This window comes from Sebastes fasciatus, chromosome 3 (genome assembly GCF_043250625.1).
Source record: "Sebastes fasciatus isolate fSebFas1 chromosome 3, fSebFas1.pri, whole genome shotgun sequence".
Lineage (NCBI taxonomy): Eukaryota > Metazoa > Chordata > Actinopteri > Perciformes > Sebastidae > Sebastes > Sebastes fasciatus.
In genome coordinates this window covers 6026874-6049205 of record NC_133797.1, presented here as the reverse complement: position 1 = coordinate 6049205, position 22332 = coordinate 6026874, and positions in this window count along the sequence as shown.

Below are 22332 nucleotides of genomic sequence, written 5' to 3'. Positions count from 1 at the left end.
ACCCTCAGGCGCACTGAACAGCTGTTTGTGTGCTTCAGTGATGGTGTGGAGCACCTGGCGGGATGGCTTTGTGAGTGTATCTCCCAGGACTAAAGGCAGGCGGGAAGAGATCCTCCCACTGTGGTCTACGCACACGCTACACGCAACATTGCGGTGTCTGCAGCCTTGTTCAGTGGGGTGAGTGTCGAGGATTTATGTACGGCTGCGTCATGGTCGGCGCCTTGCCCATTCATGCGGTTCAATCTCTTGTACATGTTGGGCTCCTTTTCAGGGTCTGTGCTCACTGGAACATCACAGGACTGGTGATAAAGTGAGGTGTGTTGGTTGTGTTGCACCCGACCTCCTCTGGGCATGATACAACTACATGTTCCCATGCTCCTTGATGACCTTGATGAGGAATGTGGTGTGCAGGGTGTCAACTGTTTGTTTTGACCCCGGCAGGGTTAGACCATGGCTTTACCCAGATCAGTTGCATTCTATCTGAGTTGTCAAGGGCCCCCTACTTCTCCACTCTGGCGGCCTTTGTTATTAAGTAGTAGGCGGGCTGCGGGTTAGCTCGATGTGGTGGCGCAGTAGGGCGATCATCCATCGGACTTTATGCTGGACCCCGCCTTACATGCTCTGGTAACGCATGTATTTGGTAGGCACGTCCTGATTGGCCGGCTACGTTTATGCAAATCTCTGTGGGCGAATGCATGCATGTGATTGGAGGACAGTATTACCCGTAGAATCCAGTAGAGGGCTCCGCATGTGCTTTTAGAACTAGTGTTACAATAGCATAACCTTAGTTCTGCCATAAATCAGTGGATCCCTAATTCAGAGTTGTCAGATCGGATTTGTAATACTTTGACAAAGCCTGCAAAAAATGTGTACAACAAATTCCTAGATCACAAAAATGTCATGAACAATAAATTAAGCAGGGGCATCACTTAAACCCTTGTGTCTTTGTCATATGATTGACACAGAGGTCTGAAGGTATGAAGGACAAGATTAACTCTCTCAGCTCTAACTGGTTTACTGAGACTGACTGATGACCGTCTCTCTCCTCTTACCATCCCTATATGTCTGAATTTCTTCTATGCACTTGTCTTTATTCCTCTCTTTCTTTGCCCTCCTCTCTCCACCTCCATTTGCGGTGGATTAAGCCACCAAGGCCTGGATGGTTTAATTTCTTTCTATTCTCCTTCTCTTTTGTTTAATCTTTTCCTGTTTCTTTCTGTCTATATCCAGGCAGACTCATCCTTAAACCTCTGGCTGGAAGAGAGGAATTACCAGTCTTCTCTCTTCACATTCATCATCCCAGGACAACACGGGATTATACTGGTCATTCATATGGACATAAAGGCCTTTGCATATATCAAAGCCAAAAACATATAATGCTCCTTGAAATATAAGGCATAAATTGAACTGCCTGCTCCAAGAAGACTAATCCTACTTTACTCCTCTGTCCAGGTTCAACCAGGTGATTAAAGCCGGTCGGCCGACAGGCTTTCGCTTCTTTGCATGAATGATTGAGAATAGCCTCACAAGCAGGTCAGCTGAACATGGACAAATGTGAAATGCATTGGCTCATCTACTGTCAATTTAACATATATCAATACTACAGTTTTCCACAGCCATTTTGAATGTTATCGGCCAATTGAATGGGCAGTATCAGTGGTTATCACCATGCCAAAGCTTCAGACAGGCCAAACTACACTTATCACATTGTGAAAGTGAAATTTAATGTGTGTGTTATGTAACTTAGGTGTTATGTAACTTAGGTAAGTTAGTAAGTTATGTAACAAAAGTATGGTAAAATATCTCAACGTTGACTTATGGTTTCACATGGGGCATTAACAGGGCTCTCCTGGATGAAAGTCCTGTGTTTGTTTGACCCATCCATCAACCACGACCTCCTCCCTACGCATATTCTGTAGCTACTACACCACCTGACTTTCCCCTTTGCACTTATCATAATTACTACGGCCTCTAAAGGTTGGCGTTGTTTTCTTGTATTTGTATTGGTGATCAACCGTGTGAATAGATGATAATCTTGCAACAGGATTGCGTTGCTAGGCAACAGCTTGGGTCCATGTGTACTTCCTGTCAGTTGATGTTATTTACATACACTGCAACCAGTAATAAACTGGGACACATTTAGAATGTTTATGTTTAAAACTGCATAAAGGGTCTAAATATTGTATATTTGTGACATCACAAATGGACAGAAATCCTGACAGCTTTTTTCAAATGCAGAGTTTCTGAATACGGGCTGTGTGTATTTCCCTGTGGATTGAATGTTACGATGCTTTCACAGCATTTCTATAGGACGTAAGCCTGCTTTATAATTAAAAAACATGAAAATCTCACTTTTTTATAATATGTCCCCTTTAAATAAGATGTTCAATGTAATGGATTACCTGTCCAAAGTTTCTGTCTAGTCTGTCTAGGTGATTTAAAAAAAAATAATAAAAAAGATGAACCCAAGCACACATCAACTAATAACACTGAACATAAGGAAATAAGTTTGAATGGCATTTCTCGAACAAGGAATAACAACAGCACTATAAATATCAGTGTAACAGTGTTTCTCGCTGAGCTACTGTCCACTACTATCCTTTTCTGTCATGTCAAAGCTCTGGCAAAATCCAGTCCCACATTATTCCACTGTCTATTTGTGTGTGTTTGTGTGCCAATATTGGTTATCTTATGAATAAAAAAATACATGTGTGGTGTGTTTCTGTGTGTAAAAACCACAGAGAGCAACACACAGAACAAGGGCGCGAGAAAGGGAGAGGGAAAGAAACAGAGATCACAGGTATTGATTTTCTTACTTTTAGTGAAGGTGATAAGGCAGACAGGGATTTACCTGGTGGGGAGAGAGAGCGAGAGAAAATGCTGTTAGAAAACAATGGACACATACACATCCAGTGGTAGGGCTTGCTGTGTGGTATGGCAGTGACAGTTGAATTATGGATTTCTGTAATGTGGATGACAGAGAGAGAAGGCAAGATTCAGCTGGGCTTAGCTTTACAACCACATTGTCAAACTGACATAATACACACACACATACATGCACAGGCATCCCAGTATTCCCTTTAAAGTCGGTACGTGTGTGTGTGTGTGAGTGAATCGGATACACAGAGGACCAGAGAGAGACCTGGATTCTCTGCATGTTTCCACTATCTCAGCTAAAATGGAATGTACAGTGTATGCAGGTGCTTCTGGTCGAGCTGCTAACCATTATGTGTCATGATGAATGGCAGACTGGAGTTTTAAGGTGCGATCAAATAGTCATTATTTATTAGGAAAGTTCCTAACTGAGTGAACTGACCTGAAAGTGTCAGAGGTGCAGCCATGATAGGAGCTGAATCCTCTAAATGCTAAGAAAAAAAAAAGCTTCTGGACTGTACTGGAGCCTGTCCCAGCGCACACTACAAGAGGTATGGTACCAGGTGAATACATACAGTGTACTAGACATACTAGACATTCACTCTTGCACTTACACCTATAAAGGCAAATTAGAATTTCCAATTCACAATGTGTGTCTTTGGAAGAAACTCAAACACACACATACAGGACAACTGCAACTCCACACAGAAAGGATCAAACTCAGGACCAGGACCTGACCATACTCTTTACCGTTTTTCACAACTGTTTGATGGGACATTACTACTCAATGTCATGTTTGTAAAAGGTAGTAACTCATCCAAAATACTTCATTCATGCTTCAAAAACTGGTTATTGTGTCAGTAAGTTGGTCAACGGCACAAGTTGTTTTGTCATGGTGTGAAAAATTATTCGATGTTTTTTTCACCACAGCAGTCAGCCCTGGAAATGTTTCTTATATACAAGTCTCTGTTTTGTTGACACCGACTGCTTACTGTACAATACCAGAATGTCGGTTTTGTCCAGCTGAATGCCGTTGTTTATATCACACTGTGCTGCTTAGATTCCCATTCCAAGGTCAAATACTGTACAATACTGTAATAGTTGCACAGAAAAAGGATATGCCCAATTGTATATATACAGTAAATGCATTTCTATAGCAATGTGTTACATGTATTATAAACAGAAAATTGATTGACTTTGGATCTTTCATGTAAAGTCATACAGTGAACAGAAAATTTGCCACCAAATGACATCCATGCCAAAAAACAACAACCCTGCAACAATGAAAAAACCTGCAGTAGCTCTATTAATAAAACAACTATTTGTACCTCCTCACAGTACGTATAATAGATATTTATGGAATATATACATGTATATCTGACAGATTTTGATAATTGAATAGATCATTTTGCATATGATGGCTCAAACGGCGAAATAATGTTTAGAAGTTATGAAGAGTCAACTCATCAGTTTTGATCAGCAAAGACATGAGCAAGTGGTTATTGTGCTTACTCTTTTGCACATGTGCCAAAACTTGTGCAATTTGCTTGAATGAATGAATGAGAAATTCTAATCTGTTGTGAACAACAAACTAATTGTTCAGAGATTTTGGCTCATCGTTTTGTAAAAAATAATTCTCATTCGAGAATTGAGCCAAAGCCAACGAGAATAACTGTAAAAAGGAAAAGAGTTGTTCCTTGCTCGAGCAATCAGCGACCCCTAAGGCTCGTGAGGCCTGTACTAGGAAGCAGGATTTGGCGTTAGCGAGGTAACCTCATGGTTAACCCTGTGTTTTCAGTCAGGGGTAGATCGCCATGGTAACTGATGCTGTACAGCTAACCTGCTCCAGAGCAGGATATGTTCCAAATAAGAGATCAACTCGTATAAAAGCACCGCGTACTGACCAATCAGAGCTTGGTGCGGGGATCGTGTGGTAAGTAAGTTACAGTCATAGTCCAGACTAAAAACAACACAGTTTAAACTGATAAATGCAGGAAGGACATCTGGATTTTGCTCTGGGTGTTTACCGCTTTGAATTATATTTTTATATTTATTGTTTTACTTGTTCTCGAGTCCGTTTCACACCGCCGGAGACAGCGGGGACGCAGCTGAAAGAAGGTTGAAATAGTCACATGGCACATTTATGTTAATTGGCGTATTGAGGTGTAATCCATCCATCCATTACACTTTTACACTTACACTTACACTAGAGCTATTTATATCTAGATGACTATATCTGACTTTAGAGTGTTCCCTTAATTTAATTAGTCTGTTAATTTACGCATTCACACATCTGGATTTGTTTTCTTTTGCCAGCTTTTCTTCCTGCATTTGGCAGCTTCAAATGTGTTAATTTTCGCCTGGATTAAGTGTTAAACTCTGTATATTTGTCTAATATAGTTTGCTCTTCATTTGTAAATTGTGATGCTCTGCCTGTCTGTCTGCAAGTCTGTGGACTTGTACATGATTGGTCATTAACTGCAAACACCGCTCCGTTCATGTGAACGCGCTCACAGCCAGATGATGAAACCCTGGGTTGATTTACAGAGTTGATAACCACCTTCGTAGGACCGTTTAGCGGGATCTCGTTTGTTAGGGTTAGTTAAACCAGATAAGGAGAAGATACCCTGGGTATGTTGAACTGGCTTCGTAGTACAGGCCTCTGGTGGCCTAGTAGTTAAGACACGTCATATAACCACAAAATCCTTGGTTTGATTCTTACCAGGGATCTTTGTTGCATGTCTCTGCCTCTCCCTGCATTTCCTGTTTGTATCTCTACTGTCTTTGTCAGATGAAGGCAAAACGTTGAAAACAAATATAAAAACAATTTTATAATAATGTGCTGTATTAAATGTATTTCATACAGAAAGAAAATAAAATCAGTGTAATAAACCAGGAAAAATGAGCCAACTCTAAGATGTTGAGGATATTTTTTTGCATGTCAAATCAGTCTATTAAAATGTTTTTTCCCCTTGTAGTGGAGGGAAAAGTGTTAAAAAAAACGAAAAAAAACTGGATGGTTTAATTTCTATTTCAATAATCATCAGACCTGCAGTGTCTGTCACCAAATTTTCATCTTTCATTTATGCCAAACTGCAACACTGTTCTCCATTGATATTGCTTTCCAACTCGCGACTGTTGTGCAGCAGCTCCACGGCTCCCTGGACAACAGTTGTTTCATTGCTATTCAGCTTTGCCAATTGCATCCCATCAATGGTCCATCAAGGTTGAGTCAACTAATGAGATTATTTTTTGCCTCCAATTGAATGGGCAGCATCAGCGGTTATCACTACCATTGTGAATCGAATCAAAACAACTTTAACTTTAGGCAACAAAACTACTTCGTTAGGCTTAGGAAAAGATCATGGTTTGGGTTAGTTATTCCATATTAAATAAATTATTTAAATTTGACCATATGACCTTAGTGTGGTACAAATAATAAAAATATATGTCATACATTATAAAAAATATATATCATACATGATACTATGTAGCCATCTTTTTTTGAGAAGAATTAAAAAAAAGTAAATGAACGTTGTCAGGGTGAAGATAGATAGATAGATAGATAGACAGACAGACAGATAGACAGACAGACAGACAGACAGACAGACAGACAGATAGATAGAAAATAGGAAATTTGCCCAACTCTATTCTCATCCATAAAGGAACAGTTCACCCTTAAAGGGACTCTATGTAAGAATCAGAAATTGCTTGTTAACAGTGACACATGTGGCCATTAGGTCAATGAAAGTCAGCGTCCTGTTGCTCGCGCTTGTGCTCGCTCTACATAGACATGAACGAGCGTCGCTCAAAACAGTGAGGCAACACACGTCAGCTAAAACCACAATATCACTCTATATTTCAATCGATGCTGATCCTAGTGTTAACTTTTCCTGCTTCAGCCTCCCGACCGTGGTCAGAAGGAACAGGGGAGACACCGGAGCCCCGGTCGGAGACGATAACGTTACTTGCTCCGGAGCCCCGTCACTCCACAAGACACGGGAAACCTCTGTTGGTCTGGAGGAGCTGCAGCATTTATTAATGCACAAACTTCCACTGTACATTTACTAGATATTCTCAGAGCTAAACTAACTCTTCTGCAGTGTGTAGTGTGTGCACATGCACGTGAGAGGTGGAGCGAGAGAGCGAGTGAGAACGAGCGCGGTGTGTGAGTGAAGGCGAGCAGGCAGAGGAGCAGAGTACAGCAGAGACTCCGGCCCTGGAGACCAAAGCTACGGTCTCCCCTGTGTCTTCTGACCGCGGTCAGGGGGCTGAAGCAGGAAGAGTTACTACTGTGTCAGTCTTCACTAGATCTAACTTTGCGGTTTTGGTGCTTCCGTGTAGTTTGTGTTGGAACAGCGTAGCCACACGCGAGCGCGCATGGGACACCGACCCACACGGATTAATAAGAGTGTAACTGTAAGAAGTTACAAACAGTACCTTTAAGTTTAAACATTCTAAATCACCAATTTGAGATACATGGTTTTCTTTGGACGGCAACAGAATGCACCATACAGCTGTCAAATTATAGTGGTGAGTGCTGTCTTTTTATCACACCTTTTGTTGTGATGTAGGGGAACCTCACTGACACCATCACACTGTGCGTGCACAGATCACGTGTGTTTTTCTGTTTTTCATCTTAAACTTGTCTAATGTCCATTTCCTCCATTGTTACAACAACAACGTCTAATACAGCCCTGTATTTTCATCAACCGTTAAATCTGGAAGAAACGTGTGTGTGGAAATTTGTACACCTGTGTGTGTGCGCGTGTGTGTAAAGCAGCAGGATAGCAGTCTAAGTAGCCTTGGGATACAGTGTGTGAGAGGAGATAAGGATAACACACAAACACTCTGTTGGATTAGACATATTATTCTGTTACCTTTAAACACATACACCTAGCTACACACACACTAATACAGACCATGAATTTGGCATGGCACACAAAAAAAACACGTATACACACTTTTCAACTTTCCATTCAATTACTGTCAAACACTTGGATATGCACAAACACACACAAACACATCAAATAATCTACAATACCCAACACTCAGCTTGATACTAGAGTACACACCCTGTGTGTGTGTGTGTGTGTGTGTGTGTGTGTGTGTGTGAGAGAGCAGCCGCGTGAGAGTGTCATGTGTGTAATTAATGCAGTGTGTCTGCACATTAAGAGGTGTGTGAGTGTGCATGTGAGTGTATTTGAGGTATATTTGCTGATAGTAGGTGTGTGTATTTTTGTGTCTGTATTTTTCGGTAGGTAGTACAGTATGTATATGTATTTGTAAACATATAACTGTGGTTCACAAAGATGGAAAAGGTACATGGAAGAGCAAATAACACCAAACGTGAAGATAATGTGAGATATAATGAGGTAAATATTGCACTATCGGACACACTTGTTTGGTTTCGGGCCACTTGGATTATTACTGCACAAGCTGGAGAGCAGTTGTTTTGCAGACAGCGAAAACAAAATACAAACCTTGTGTTTCAGTGTGTTTTACTATAGAAACCCAATAAATAAATAAATAAATGTCACTAGTATTTAATAATAATGAATAAAGAAGTCAAAATTATCACACAGTATCTCAAAATTATCACTTTGTAAATAATAATTTTGACATACATTCTCATTTTTGATTGACTAAGTCATAACTAACTGAAATTGAATTGCTTAGTAATAGTATGAAAAAATTAAATGCTATAGGAATATATGTATTGTCAATGTACTAAGTAATAATAGTGCACTCTACTTCAAATGTGTTTCCTTGAAAAAGTCCTGATACTTGATGACACATAATGTTGAATTGACATTATGTCTGCCCTTTGATGCTCAATTAGCATACTTGTTGTAGAAAATTTGCTGTAAATAATAAAAAATATTTTTTGTTTTTTCTTTACCTGAACATGTAGTCCTCCCCTCAGGCTGCCTCCACCAAAAAAGTAGGGCAATCTCTACGTAGCCTGAGAGGCTGGGAGCCCTAGTGAAACACCCTCGCCCACACCTGACTGCCAGTTTAGCAGTCACATGTGAGCATTAACTCATTCACAACCATATGTCATAAATATATAAAACATAAATTTATTATGCAAGTTATTTCTCAATACTACACTTGAGTTTTTCATACAAGCCAAAATTGACATCTATGAAATCTGTCAATAACACGCTTGGCTACCTAAAATTTGTTTTAGGTACTATAAGCAAGGTCGTAGTGGTGTGTATGCCTCCCATTAAAGGAGAGCTTATGATTATACGTTAGTGAATGGAGCGTTATATGAACTGAAAGTGTAAAAATAGTACAGAATGTCTGCATTTGTGTTAAGAAGTGGGTTGAGGAAGGAGGAAAGCAAATCTTGGAAAAAATATGGACGCCAATGTTTCACTATACCACCTACTCAAGAAAATTACCATTTGCTGGCTCAAGGTCATTGCACATTACTTGTGCCGAGATGAAAACAATGCTCACAATATTGTTTTTCAAAGAAACGAGACCGGGTCTGAAGCCTGTTAGTGGCCCCTAGAGGCTGTAATATGTATTACGCCCCACTATACAAAAGAATTATAAAGAATAAACATACTGATAATTTAGTTTTCCTTATTAGCAATTGGGAAAAATGTAGTTACTTCTAACATCTCTTGTGTTGGGCTACGACGACTTTGTCATGGACAAAGGGGTTCGTCGATAAAAAACATGTACTCCTGATGGATTCCTAGTAGTAATGGGTCAGGGGGTTACTAATAATATTGTGCATCATCTTTTTGGGGAGCAAGAATATCAAAATCTAATTTCATGGCCGGCAGGAGACATGTTGCTGTGGACCAAAGTGGACCAACGGGCTGACCAGCCAACTTGGACAGCCTTGGCCCACAATGGGGCCTAATCTCAGTCTGAAACTGTTTGTTTTTTTTCTACCACAAAATCTGGACATCATGCAGTCATCAATCCTTCCATTTATCAGTTCTCTAGAGTGCTTATTGTGTTCGAGGTAGCGGGGGGCTGGAGCCGATCCCAGCTCATGTTGGGAAAGCGGCGCACCGCGGACAGATCGACAGCCTATCACAGGGCTGGATATATGGATAACAACTTCACACTTAACAGGCAATTTAGAGTCTCCAACTCACCTAACTGCATGTCTTTGAACTGTGGGAGGAACATACAAACTCCACACACAAAAATGGGTTCAAACCCCAGACCTTCTTGCTGCGAGGCAACAGTGCTAACCACTGAGCCGCCATGCGCTCAATGAGGGACGACGAATGAATATTATGAGAGTATCAGAGTTCACTGTTTTTGATCTGAAATTTAATAGAGGTAGATTACACAGCACGACTGTGACACTGAGCACAGAAGTAATTCTACAAAAGAAGGGCTCAAATGGGTGAAAATCCATCGGTGGTATGACCTACTTCGTTCAGGTTGTGTTTATTTGTTATTATGAATGAAACCAGATGCTAGTTTGGGAGAGAAAAGAAAAGAAAAAACAATGATTTGTATTTGACATAGGACGTTTTGCCTGTTTTGCTGCACTGTAGGTGATATTATTGGGTCTATAAATTGTCTATGAAACAACAAAGAAAACCCATCATTTCTTCTAGCAGCCTATATCACTAATTTTTAAAGGTTATTGTGTCGGCATTTTCACCTTCATTTGATAGAGGACAGTGTAGGAGTTGGGATAGAGACAGATTGTATGCAACCAGGCTGGAATCGAACCTGGGATGTTGAAGTTACAGTATATGGCATGAGCCGTAACCGCTCGGTTACGGCGCTCAATCCTATATCACTTTTTTGACCCTACAGTAAAGCTAAAGCCAAAAGTTTTGCAGAACCGACACATCGTCAACTGTCTACAACAGACTAATGCAGGCAGCTGCAGCTAAACACATTAGGCTCGGTGTTCAGCGCAGATTAAAATCATCACATCTTGGTCTGCCGATTGCTTGTGTGTGCGTCTGCGGTGTGTGAAGCAGACAGAGACATCTCCCCGTTGGCTCATTGTTTCGTGTGTGACAGCACCTTTTGTACGGCTTGGCGTCGGACGCTACTCACTATATAAAAGGGTCAGGCAGGGAGCAGAAATAGAGAGAAAGATTATAGTCAGAATAATTTCCACAGGCACTGAGAAAAGAGAATATGAAGACAATAAAGACTGGGTGGAAAAAGAGTAAACTGCACTGAGTAAGACACACACACGTACACACACAAGATAATCAGTATGATGCCTTCTTTCGGTGAGAGTGTGAGAGAGATGTTTATGTGAATCAATGGTAATATAACCATAGCGTTTATCACTGGACACAGTTTTTCTTGGTTCTTGAAAATATCAGCCTTTTAAATATGCCCTTTAATTTAGTCAGTTAACAAATAACAATTGTTATAAAACCCAACACAACGGCATATATTAACTTACATTAATCTGTGAGGTGTTTTTAGGTTGCAGCCTCAGAGCAAACATGACTATAATTCATGAGAAGTTGCTTAATTGACTCTCAATGTCATAAAAGTCCAGGCATCCTCTTACTCATATTGTCTAAATGCTATCAATGAGTTCCTAAACTGAAACCCTACTGTAAAAGATAGATAAACCAAAGCACAAGTACAGTAATAATGCTATGGGGATAGAATCATGGAGAGAGAGCGAGAGGGAACGCAATTTTTTGTTGGATTCAAAATGCACTTAAATGAAAAATGCAGGTACAGGAGGAGATACAAATTTGTACCAATTCAACCTGAAGTAAATGTGCAGCTCCTATAATCAGGTAATGTACTGTACAGTAGCACAATGATCAGGGTGGCCGAATCGTACGGAGGAAGAAGCTCTCAACCACCAGCAGCACAAGTAGCTTGGTTCAATCCCTGGCAGTGATTTCTTGGCCTGACTGATGACAATTGGTAGTGTTCACATGTGGATCGTGTCCTTGACTTCACTCTCCTTAGGCGAGTGTGAGCAAGCAGCAACAAGGTCCTGCACTCAGGACTAGGCAGGCAAGATGGGAAATGTGGGCAATCCCTGTCGCTACGATACTCAGGACACTTCCTGCATGCCTGTGGCATTTTACATTGCATAAATTAGCATAGCGGGCTAGAAACAAAGTAGAGATGTCAAACTGGTGAGGACACTGTCCTTACATTACGAATAAGGTCTTAACCTAAAGTCAGAGTTCAGAGTTCACTGATTTCATTCAGTGACTGGGCGAGCATCACACTGACTTTCCACCATTTGGTACAATTAAAGGCTGTGTAAAGGAAATTCAAACATTTGTCTCTAAACACATTATAAATGTTGGAAAATAATGACTGAAAACATGTGAAAAGACTGAACATTGTAGTACTGGATTGTGGAGTTAGACCGTTAAACTGTTTTTTTTGCCAGTTTTGTGTTCAGGATTTTTTAGGCGGGGCTGAAATCATGGCTCGATGACGCACTGGAGTCATCCTTAACATGACCCCACCCGTCTTCAGAAACCTGGTTTTGGAAATCCAAAAGAGAAACCCATGACATTATGAAGGGTTATCTTGGCTAGCTCAGTCGGTAGAGCAAGACATTTTTACTCCCAGGGTCGTGGGTTACATTCCATCGTCCGTAGCACCTTAGTGAGCTGCTTTGTAGGATTACATGCTGCCCTGGTGGATGATGAGAACTATTGTAACCCAACCAGATGAAGCAGCAAATCAAAAGAATGAACATAAAAGAAGTTAAATGCTACAAAGATCATTGTGAGTTGAGTGTTAACACTCTGCGTGATCAGCAGCACGAGAGACCTTTTTTTAAACTGCAGAGACTCATTTGATTCAGTCAGTGCTAACATCAAAAACACTGCATAATGGTGATTTAAACTGTGAACAGAATAAATCCATGCAAAGTAGCAAAATAAACAAATAAATCAGTACATGTTCTGAAAATGACGACATGTTTTAGGGGATTTGTTGCAAGGTTAAGGGGATATTCCAACACATGCACCATGGTAGTATACAGCCCCCTTCACAGAGAAGACCATGTGTCTTCAGTGAGATTGATTTTTCTGAAAACTTTCTATGTTTTAAGAGAAACTAGTTTTCCAAAGGACAAAGGAACCACAAACAAACCACACGCAATTAGGATGGCAAGATATAAAAGCGTGTGAGACTTTATTTTTTTAACCTGGGCCACAGCCGTAGAAAGGATAGGCCAGCACGGTTTTGATGCAGTTTTCCTACAATATAGCCAGACTAACCTGTGTGGTACTAAATTCCTATTCAACTAAATATTTTTTTTTGTTCCTATCTCCATTGTGGAACACACACCTTTACCAATTATTTTCTTACATTTTACCTATATGCACAAATATTCAATACCCAGGTAAGCTATCTTCAAATGACTGAATTGCTGAGCGCTGGGAAAGTTATTTCCCAAGTCATCTCTCTGAAGAAGACATGAGAAGAAGCCTGTAATATTCCTCAAAGAGATTCAGCAAAGGAGAGTCATTTGACTGTGTGTGTGTGTGTGTGTGTGTGTGTGTGTGTGTGTGGTGGTGTGGGGTGGAGGGGGGCTGTCCTTGAATGGCTGGATGGTGAGATAGAGGGCGTTTGTTTGAACAGCCAAGAAACAGAGGAGGTGACACCAAAGGGGGTCGGACACACCGGGGCTGGTAATAGGGGAGATGTTTGTGTGTAATGTAAGTTGACTTGAAATGATGTACAGACAGTAAGAGAGTGAAAGATGGTGATGAAGAGAGAGATAAAAGGGGGAATTGAGGAGAGAATGTGTGGGGGATAAACATGGGGGAGGGGGTTGAGAGAGAGGGACAAATAGAGAGACGAAAGCAGAGATGGAGGGCAGATGATGAGGCTCCTTCAATGAAGATGCCATACCCAAACAGATGCCAGCTGTTCCACAGTGTGTGTGTGTGTGCGTGTGTGTGTGTGTATGTGTGTGTGTGTGCGCGCGTGTATGTACGTGTGTGTGTGAGTGTATGCAATCATCCTCATGCTGTTGTGAGCTCATTACAGGAACAAATCTGAAAAGATTGGTGATGATGATAGAGATGATGGTAATGATGATGGTGGTGATGATGATGATAACATAATCATCATAACAACAATATCTGCCAATCTCAACCTGGATTCATTCTGATGTGATGTGATCTATCAGTGGACTATTTTAGGTTAAAAGGAACTGTTGCACCGGTCTACCCTATTAATACACACACCTGAATCATTATCAGATAAATAGACATGACGTAGGAACATGTGATGTTAATTTCACATGGGAACTGTGAGACATCACATAACAAACACATGTGACGTGAATTTGCATATAGACATGTGATTTTCAGATATTTCACACCTCAAATGTGGAAATACCATTTAACATAAATTTCCAAAACAATTTGAAAATCATTATCTCTGAATGTCTGCACGCTGCATTTTCCATATGTGAATTTATTGCGTGAATTGCAATTTCAAAAATTCACATGTGCTTTGTCTCTAAGTGATTGGTGATGATATGTTTTGTCACACTGACAGAAAGACAGAACTTTAAGCTTTCACATTATTGCTGAGGGAAAGCAGTACAAATTCAGTCAGAGAATCTAAACAGAAACCTAACAACGAAATGTTAATGTTTTTTTTAAGCCGCAATAGGTCTTTTATAGTTTCAAATAAGGTTGCAACAGATCACACAACTCACGATTGGGATCATATCAAGGTTTTGAGTTACGGAGTGGATCGGCAGGATGGGGATCAAATATGACTTTTAGAGATGCCCCGATCACGTTGTTTTGCCGCCGATACCGATTGCCGATTGTAGATGAGCCATATCGTCCGATACAGATACAGATTGTTATTGTTGTTGTCACCACTGTCCCAAAAAATAATTCAAATCCGCCGAAAGTCAGTGTAAACTGTTAAAAACTTTAAATGTTATTCTTTTACTTTGCAAGATACTAATTTCTACTAAATAGAGCAATAACTCAATGGAACTTCTGTAAGTTAGCTGTTAGCTCCAGGGCTCTGGTTACTAGCTCTCCTGCTGATTTCAACACGGATTTGTTGTTCACAATGTAGCAGTAAAAGGGATTGGCAACGAGAAAGCATTAAAGCTGAAGTAGGCGAGATTGAAGCAAATATGATTTAGTTATTTTTATAAAACGGTCGCTATATCGTGACAGTAATACATGAAACAGGTAACCTGAACTAAATCATGTGCCTCTGTGTCCTCCGGTGCTCCTAATGGCATTTGAAAGATTTCACAGACCGGAGGAAAACGTTTGTCAAAATCATCTGGTAGTGTACGGTTTAGCTGTAAAATGAGAAAGTTTGTGACTCCACCGCCATTGTGAAATCTGGTGAAGGAACGCTAAGTTCCGGTCATATGACCGGAGCACAGCCAATGAAATGACCTTTGATTGGCCAAATAATTAAGCAGAGATTTCCGAATTCAATCTAATACAAAGGGACGACACGTCTGCTGTTCAGTGCGTTCTTTGTATTTACTTCCTTCTTCCGGTATACCTTTCCTACATTCTAACAGTGGCATGTTGACCATGGATATGACACATCACATTTAACAATAGAAGTTTAAGTAGTAAATGTTATGAATCAGAATTTTTGGATTCAAAACCTTTCAAGTAGCTTTGCTGATAAAGATATAAAAAGCAACTAAGACTTGCTCTCAGTTACAGAGGTATATTGCTGTATTACGTTTGTGGCTAAAGGTCTCACACATGCTCTTTTATGTTTCCTCATTTTCACAAACTCAGTGTCAAAATTGTTTTTCTATGACATAACTTGCCTTAAAAAAGTGTTGGACTCTACTTGATGCAACTTGCCGACGCCCTGAAGCCAACAGGTGAGCCTATTGACCCCTTGAAAAGCCACCAGTCGATATCAACAAACACCAGAGGCTCACAGGCTGGAGGGGTGAGATTAGATGGGAACCTAACAAGTGACTTTCTTGTAGCTGACATGTCTAATTCTGTCCATACTTGGGATTTAGACAAAGGGGAAGATGGGAAGGATAGCCATAAGATAGTGGAGATAATGACAGTCTCTCTAGCTCACACATTTCCCAGGACACAGACGAACAAACAGAAAGATAAGCAGACTGACAAGTGAGTATAACAACCCCACCAACATGACAAGCCTCTGCTTGTCTTCTCTCTCAGGATTTAGATACAAACACAGATAGACAGAGGAGCAGAAAGACAGAGGGAAGAGCAGTGTGGGCCTTAAGGAGAGCCTCATTGCAGCGTCTTGTTTTGTGCATTACAACATTTGATCATGAGCGTTTAGAACATGACAGGCTGCTAACCCTAACCCTACTCGGGTGATCTCAAAATGCTACTCTGTCCATTACACCCAACAATACAGACGTGTAGGGCAAAAACATCATACTGCCAATTTTCCTTGGAGCCTTGCCAGTAGTGGAGCTAAAAATGGGAAGTTTGTCCTTAGGGTGGTAATAAAGGAAAGGCTATAGGGTTTATCCCATTGGGAGCATGAATATGCTTTTGAGATACACTATATGGTGTACAAGAGGGAATGTTGGCCCAGGGGTGAAAAAAATAGGCCAACAAAGTGTTTGACTTTGACAAGAGAGGCTGCTGTTCTTCTTACCAACAGTCAACATTGTTTTCATTTAATCATGACTGCAATAATATCCTAGTAGTTACTTTATTCCTAACACTGATCTGTTCCAAGGCTCAAAGAGCAACTACACCCAAGTTATAATTGAGCTGCCGTCACACATAAAAGGATAAAACAAGTCATGTTGTACATGTACTGTACAAGCATGGCTGCTGGTAACGTACCTGGTTAACAAGACTTCACAGAAGCCGACAGAGAGACAACGTCGTACATGATCAATAAGTGATCAAGAGATGTATTTAATAAGTAATAAAATAGTAATAAGTGATCAAGAGATGTATTTTTCCTCTTTGCCTGTAGACACAACACACACAAGTGCTATATCCTGAGCTACTCCAGACATTTAAGACTGAAAATCATTAATGTTAACTTAACCACTTTGAAGAGTGAGAGAGTCTCTTAGAGTGTGGAATGGCACTATTTAGCCATAGCCATAATAGTGCCATTCCGCACTCTAAGAGACTCTCTCTTAGGGATGGCCCAAACGAAAATGTGAGAGAGCCCACACATAACGACATGTTATTTTAAATGTAACAGTTTTGTTCCTGTAGTGTGCTAGAGCCCATTGATATTGTCATCCAACAAAAACAGAAAAAGACCAAGAAAAAAAATATTAAAGAAAATACTATTTGTTTTGGATGACGTTTTTGTTTGGAAGAAATAATACTATCAACCCGGCTGAAAGCTTTTTTGCCAGCCAGCATCCTCTACAAACACTTGAAACATCTGCCTGGCATCACAGCAAAACATTGATCGTAGATCAGCTTTACAACACACTGTAAATCACACCACCGTCCACAGTAACATTTATTAAATCACAAATCGGATTGGCTATGAGCTTTAGGTAGGTTAACACAGCCTCCCTGACACACGCATACACATTTGTCTGTCAGACGGATACTCAAATATTTGTGGGTCATAAAACACGGGTCGTTTATAGTGCCAGGTTAATGGGACAACCACTGCTGGTTAATGTGAGGCATTCTACACAGATGCACAGTGTGATGCTACTCTTGTATGCATGTTGGCACAGAACTGTGAGAACAAAAACATCAGTTTAAAAAGTCATCCAGCAACCAGGTAACGGTTTATGTGGAAAACAAAACTAATAATACATATTAAGGGTGTCAAAATTGACGATTTTAACATCACAATTCAATTTGATTTTTGATTTAAACATGTTTTTCAGCTGTGACTGCTATGAAGCAGAAACTGTTTTGAATCAATTTTGAATTTTGGACTGAGAACTGCAACAATTAATGATCAAGGGCTGAGTGCTGTGCCACTTGCTCTGTGTGTGTTTGAGAGACAAAGTGAAGAGAAGATGGAAGGTAATAAAACTTGCACACTAAGATGCTAATGGTAGTCTATAAGCGATGACAAACCAGGACTCTTCTTAGACTTGGGCCAAACTGCCCGGGAGAGCAGCGCCTGACGGCTGCCTCACTGAACTACTACTGTGTGGCTCACGCGTAGATTGTCCACACTGGCAGTGTTTCTGCTGATGCTAGAGTTTGCCTTTCATAATGGCCTTTTCATTCCATTATAAATGCCATTTATTTATTTTAGACCAAAAAAGTTTAAGAAGCGTTTGCTCATTTGTAAATAATAGTAATAATCCACAATTAAAACCTGTGCTATATATTCCTTGACTTCTGATGTATCTTATTACGCGGCTTTGTTGAATACTCGATTCTGATTGGTCAGTCACAGCGCTCTACAGTCTGTTATTTCTTTATAGCAGACCGTTGCTATGTATAACAGACCGTTGCTATGGGCGCAATTCTGATGTTGGACTCTGGTGGACCTTTTATGTGTCAAATTATTGATTTCCTAAGTAAATAGCCGTGTAATAAGTAAGGCATAATGTACAGCTAGCGAGTCATTTTTGTGAAATATACCCCTTCATGGCGATGAGAAACCCCTCCGCAATGCGTTAGGATTGCATGTTGCATCGTCCTGTTGGGGGTTTATTTCACAACAATGACCGGCTCGCTGTACATTATCTCTTACTTATTACGGAACTGACAATAGTAAAGTACAGAAGTTATGTAACAAAACTGCTGTAAAATACTCAATACACAAAGGACATGAACAGCGGCCTCCTGGTTTAAAATCTTGTGTCTTTTTGACCCGTCCATCCTCCCCTCCCACCAGACCTGAATGGTCTTTCTCGCTCTTTATACTACATCAATTGCTCTGACTGTCTAATAATTACGCAGCTGGGTTTATACTGGAGTCAGTTGAAAGCCCGGTGCGTCTCATACAGACTCTAAAGGGTGCTTCGGTGCATCGGTATCAGAGGTCCAGGGACACTGACCAAGCGGCGGTATTTGATGAGTTGGGAGTGAGACCTGGTTGATTTATTAAATGTTTAAAAGCATTTCACTGGGTAAGAGAAAACTTTGACTTCCTGGCAATGCGAGATGACAAGTCAGGGGATCACCAAAGTAATTTGGATCATCCTCTGGGGATCATGAATATAAAAATAAGGATTCACTTACTTTAACAAATTGTTTTCATGACTAATACAAAGCATATCTATAGAAGAAGGAAACTTGAACTGTCACAATGACACCACTGTTCTCAGAGCTGGCTGTCCATCTACTAAACAGCAGATTTAAAAGAGACAAAGACTCGGCCCTGATGACTCTTACGGTGCATCCTCGAAGTCTGTTCCTCCAAACACTGTTCCAGAGGCTTATTCAAATGCCTCTCTGGCCAAACAAGCACTCATCACTTCACACCAGTCACATTAACAACAGCAGTGAAGATGGATCTTACTGGTGGTGGGCCTTTATATATAGACCTAGTGAAGTTTGCGTACAAGGCCAGGAAGGGTGCAGACATTGCTCTCACCTCAGTTAAGCTTCTCAAGCAAATTGAAAGACCTTCAGTGTACTTTTCTTTGACTTCTGATGTATATCTTTAGTTATCTGCATCATTAAGCGTGTTCCTCAGAAGTGTTTTATGGGAGGAAAGATGTCTAATCAAAAGGTTTCATACGCGTCCACAAACGTTGTTTTTAAACAAGAATACCAAAGACTTTTGAACTTCAGAGGATGCTTGTGTTGTCAACTCACTTCTTCCGCTCAGGCTCTAGTTGAACGAACAGATGGCCGGAATCAGAGATGAAAAAGAACTGATGCGTCTTTTATAATTGGAATTTATATATCGCAACTACTTCTTTTGATTAGTTGAAAAATATTAAGCCACATAGCAATAGTTAGTTTATACTAAAATGTGTAGATTAATAGAAAAGCTAATCGAAATTCAAGCAAAAGAAATCATCTTTTTTTCAGTTTGATGACATATTGTGAACACTTCGTATCGTAGCTGTCTGCCAGTAAAAACCTTCTCCTCAGTTCACCCCTATTTCCTATTCTCCAAACACACAAGACCTCGATAAAACTCTGCTCAAAGAGGTCATCACCATTATCCCTTACCCATTCAACCTTTGACTGTTGCATGTACTACTATCAACATTGTGATATATCCCTTGACTCAAAACCCACTGGAATGTTCTTCATCTTTTATAACTATTTGGAATATGTACTTGTTATGTCTACATTCCCCCTTGTCATGGTTTGTTGGTCTGTGTCAAGTTGTTTCTGGATGAATGTATCGGTATCTGGCTGAGGAAATGAATCTCCTCTTTGACATTTAAGCTCTGGGAAACATTTTAAAGATAGGAGGTTAATGCAGGATAGCGAAGCTCTGGGGTTTCAATAAAAGCTGAAATCCACAAGGGCTGATGTATCGCTGTTGGACAGTAGTAGTGCGTGGAAACATACACATTGAAGGTACAGAATTTCACTGACTTTCTGTCATGAAATATTCATATTTTTGTGGAGAGTCTCTGTCTCTCCATCTCCTTCTTCTTCTCTCTCTGTGTAAGGAGCTACAGTATGGAGGTGCTCTATTTGTCACATCTCCAGGCAACTAATTATGTCTCACTCACTACCACACACACACAAAAGACATGGACAAACATGATGTAAGACCTGTAATAATACAACTTTGTTGTCGTAATCCTCACACACACAGTAGATCCATGTGAAAGGCAGTTAAAGCTGCAGTGGGTAGAAATGGAGCAAATATGATTAAAAATAGTTTTTTTTTTTTGTTTTTTTTAAAGTTATTTTTTTGGGGGCATTTTCCATTTTTATGACAGGACAGTGGATAGAGTCTTGACAGGGGGGAGAGAGAGAGAGTGGATGCGGAAAGGGCCACAGGCCGGATTCGAACCCGGGACGCCGCGGTCAGGACCAAGCCTTAATACATGGACGCCCGCTCTACCAACTGAGCTAACCCAGGCGCCCTAAAAATAGTTATTTTTATAAAACGGTCACTATATCCATGCATGAGACAAAAAAAAAACGACATGTGCCTCTGTGTCCTCAGGTGCTCCTAATGGCATCTGCAAGATTTCACAGATCGGAGGAAAACAACTAGTCAGAGCTGATCTGGAGTCTGCCGTCCAGCTGCCGTCTATGAGAGCCGGCTGTCAATCAGTTGCAAACTCCAATAAAACGATCAAACTAGGCAGCGCTGTAATGCCTATTTCTAGCTGAAAAATGAGAAAGTGTGTGACCCTGCCACCATTTTGAGATCAGTTGAGTAAATACCAAGTTGGAGCACAGCCAATAGGAATGCTCAATAGCAAACACTCTCTCTCTGAAATGACCTGTGATTGGTCAAAGTCTCCCGTCATGGGCTCTGAAAACAGAGCCATGCGGAGGTGCAGAAGTCTAGTTTCCTCTCAGAACACTTGAATTACAATATGCTGAAAGGTTAACATGGAATTTTTGCCCAATGATGCCAAAAATATACTGCCTAGCTAACCTTAACCATTCAAGATCAATGCCTAACCTTAACCATTCAAGTTCAATGCCTAACCTTAACCATTCAAGTTCAATGCCTAACCTTAACTATTCAAGATCAATGCCTAACCTTAACCATTCAAGATCAATGCCTAACCTTAACCATGCAAGACCAATGCCTAACCTTAACCATTCAAGATCAATGCCTAACCTTAACTATTCAAGGTCAATGCCTAACCTTAACTATTCAAGGTCAATGCCTAACCTTAACTATTCAAGGTCAATGCCTAACCTTAACTATTCGAGGTCAATGTCTGAACTTAACCATTCAAGATCAATGCCTAACCTTAACTATTCAAGATCAATGCCTAACCTTAACCATTCAAGTTCAATGCCTAACCTTAACCATTCAAGTTCAATGCCTAACCTTAACTATTCAAGATCAATGCCTAACCTTAACCATTCAAGATCAATGCCTAACCTTAACCATGCAAGACCAATGCCTAACCTTAACCATTCAAGATCAATGCCTAACCTTAACTATTCAAGGTCAATGCCTAACCTTAACTATTCAAGGTCAATGCCTAACCTTAACTATTCAAGGTCAATGTCTGAACTTAACCATTCAAGATCAATGCCTAACCTTAACTATTCAAGATCAATGCCTAACCTTAACCATTCGAGGTCAATGCCTGACCTTAACCATTCAAGATCAATGCCTAACCTTAACTATTCGAGGTCAATGTCTGACCTTAACCATTCAAGATCAATGCCTAACCTTAACTATTCAAGGTCAATGCCTAACCTTAACTATTCGAGGTCAATGTCTGAACTTAACCATTCAAGATCAATGCCTAACCTTAACTATTCAAGATCAATGCCTAACCTTAACTATCCGACATCAATGCCTAACTTTAACTATCCGAGATCAATGCCTAACCCTAACTATTCAAGATCAATGCCTAACCTCAACCATTCGAGTTCAATGCTTAATCTTAAGTATTCG